The sequence below is a fragment of the Sinocyclocheilus rhinocerous genome, unplaced genomic scaffold, assembly GCF_001515625.1.
Source record: "Sinocyclocheilus rhinocerous isolate Xijiao unplaced genomic scaffold, SAMN03320098_v1.1 scaffold387, whole genome shotgun sequence".
Classification (NCBI taxonomy): Eukaryota; Metazoa; Chordata; class Actinopteri; order Cypriniformes; family Cyprinidae; genus Sinocyclocheilus; species Sinocyclocheilus rhinocerous.
The window spans coordinates 557,285-560,824 of record NW_015651557.1 but is presented as its reverse complement, the minus strand read 5'-3'; positions in this window follow the sequence as shown (position 1 = coordinate 560,824).

The following is a 3,540-nucleotide window of genomic DNA, read 5'->3' as shown; positions in this document are numbered from 1 at the left end:
AATTTTGTGACGGATTATAAAGAAAAATATATGTTTAGTTTTCAATAATAGGCCTATGCGCTATAGAATCGATGCGAGGATGTTCCTTACACATATGATTTCTCTCTCTCACTCACTCACTCACTCACTCACGTCAGAGCTTGTAGTCCATAGTACAACCTTATATGAAGCAGAAGCAGAAGCAGGACAAAAACGCGCGGTATATGTATGTATCACATTAAAACGCTTGCAAATGTCCAAGATTTGTCTAGCCTACTGGAAAAGCCCCCTTATCTCTCGATTGAATCCCCGAGCATGTTCCTGCTCTTGTTCAGAGCAAATGATGACACACTTCAATTGCAATAACACCTCCAGGAACCGAGAAAATAATCTGGAACAAAAATCTCCGACGCGCACGCTTGGATTTCAAAAGAAGGGCATTGTCCTTTTCTGAATGTGCTGAATAAAATGCAGGTGTTTGTTGAAAAAAATAAAAGCGAAATCGAACTAAAGAGGAAAGGCAGTCTGTCCACGCGCTTGTCTAGCGGAGGAATGATGTCTGTACTTGTCGGCTCGCGAGCTGCAGCCTATTAAAATGCTGCGAGAGTATCCCGGCGCATTTTCATGCATTTCTTCCACTTTTCCACATTCTTCAGCCCAACAGACTCTCCAAAACACTAACTCAGAAATGACTTACATACGCAAATAATGATGGAGAAATAACCATTCGAAATCAGTGCCGCCAACATGCAGTTTGAAATTTCAGATCAAGTTTAACGATCAAACGAAATGATAAAAAAAATGATCGGGCGTACTGCACAAACACTTAAGAGGTGTGATTTCTTTTCCATGTATATTTACTTAGAAGATGAGGGATGCAGGCATCTGCTGTCTAGTTGCTAGGCAACCGTGCTAGCAGCGATGCAGAGCAGTGGTGTTTCGATGGCACATTTAAAGGAGCTTCTCTGTTGAATCTCCTGGACAGGAGGGCCCCAGTGGTGATGTGGGCATCCTTGACCCCCGGTTAGCTCCTTAATGGTCCCTGCTGAAACGTGAGGCACATTGATGTGAAGGGCAGAGATAGACGGCCGTCAGCACTATCTGCACTAGTTCAGCTGTGCTATACAAGATTAGTTTAATGAGGCATTACAAGCCATATCAGTAACACCCCCCATCATATGTTTACTGGGTGTGATGTGGAGAGGATTCAAATGTGTGCTCGGCAGTGGTCTTGGGTATATGAATCCTAATGCGAATTTTGAAACCTTACTAGTGCTTCTCCGTGTGTCACAATGAACCTAAATTCAAATGATCACAGATCTACTAAATATATTCTGCTGGGCTGTCAATGTTTGTCTTCTTCGAAAGAAAGCCCCATTCAGATGTACCTTTGCTGGAGACTATGACTGAAAAGTAATTTCAGGACCACGGACAGCATCATATTCACTCAGCTGGAGAAGAGTGGGATCAGGACCACGGACAAGGCTCTGGATCGCTGTTGTATCATGTAGAAACGAAGGACTGAAAAAGCTAACTACTCAGTGCTGATTGTGTTTGTTTTCATTTTGTAACAGTCCACAAAAATCCATATGGTTTATGGACATGTACAAAACCCTGTAGTCAGAGAGAAAAAACCCAAAATACATGGACTACACCTGTTCTGGACACAGTAAACAAGCTTCGTTGTCTTTTAGAACTAGTCTTCTCCTTATGTTACATGTCATTCACTTGGACTGTCCATTGTTGTTGTGCTGAATGTTCTGGAGAGGAAATTCCAGTGGGGGTGAAGCAACCTTTCGCTTTCATAAACTAAAACAAAAGGTAACACTTTTCATTAAGACACATTTCCTAGTTACTTTTAAGTTTCACCCTCTATCCAACCTCGGGTTGGATGCAAGACATCTTTGCAGTCATCTCATTAAAGTAAGGTACTTTAGCGAGAGCTCCAGGCTGTCCGAACGCCATTAGATGCTTTAATGAATTAGAATGACAGCTATGATATTAAAGACCACTGGGATAATGACAATGGAAATGACAGTTCTCCTTTGACACTACTGTATGCGTAGTTATTTGAATCTAAATTGCTTTACAGTCAAGCAATAGAAGAAACATGGCTGCAGGCACAAGAGACCAAGATTTCTTGATGCCCGCCTTCCTTCATTCTATTTTTTTTTTTAATAGTAAATTCAGCTGAAATCAATCTCAGCAGAATGATGATCATCACCGTCATCATCTTCTTTAAATTCTTCAGCATCATATACGGATCATAGTGTAGCTGATTTTTCACATGTGTGTGTGTGTATACATTTTATACATAACACATATTCACATATATAACACATTTTTGTTACTACACTTTCATTATTTATTTTGCAATATTTTATTGTTTAACTCAAACCATCAACTACAAAATCTCCAAACATTAATCTTTCAATCTTACATCAATTATGTTAAACATTGTGTCCGTACTGTTAGACCTTACCAGGCATTTTCACAGCAAAACACTGGCTATTTTACAGTTATTTACCCTGCAATTTACAGCAAGAGTGAACAGTGCACAGGACCAAATGTGTTCATGAAACACCCAGCTATTCTTCTCAAAAATTCATTATAATCCTTCTTCACAATGTATAGAGGGCCTATTAAATGTTGGGAAGCCACAGTCATCTATTATCAGTTGTAGATTTTTCATGCCCTTTACTTTTTGTTGCATGTTGTCTCAGGGGAGGATGAGAAAACAAAATGTGTATCTGTCTCCATTTAAATATCTGGAAACTTAAAAGCAATCATGAGGTAAATTCGAATAGCTACAGCAATTTCACCAGTGCTGACTCATTCAGAAATTCGCTTCGGAAAGCATACGTGAACGGATGCACTTTGGAAGTGCTACAACACTTGAATCTGTTTGTTGCAAATTCTCTTATTAAAAATGTCACTCAGTTGTGTTGCAGAAGGCTAATTAAGTTTTTTTTTTTTTTTTCCTCCAACTCTCCCTGTGAGGTTTACATCATGATGTATTGCTTTATCTGTAGGAATGCAGTCCTGAAACGGCTTAGATAGACATTCTTTCTGTTTCCGTTGCTGAATTCTGAAAATGCACTTTTGGACAGTTTATTTGTGCTTACACCAATTATTTCAAACTTTGCTTGAGTGCGACATACACTGAAGTGTCAATGTTTAAAATCTGCAGAACACAAGAGGACACTGCATCATTCACCCACTTAAAGGAATAGTTTACCTGAGAATGACATTTTCCTGAAAATGTGCTTACCCTCAGCTGATTCAAGATGTAGATGAGTTTCTGTCTTCATCGGAACACATATAAAAAAAATAAAAATAAAAGAAATCACTTGCTCACCAATCAATACTCTGCAGTAGATCCTCTCAGTATGAGAGTTTTTTTTTTTCCCTTTGAAAAGAAATTAATACTTCTATTCAGCAAGGTTGTATACAAATTGGCAGTTATACATTGCTAGTCTTTCACATTGTTACAAAGACATGATATTTAAAAATAAATGCTGCTCTTCTGAGCTATAATAATGATGATGAAAAAAAGAGGTA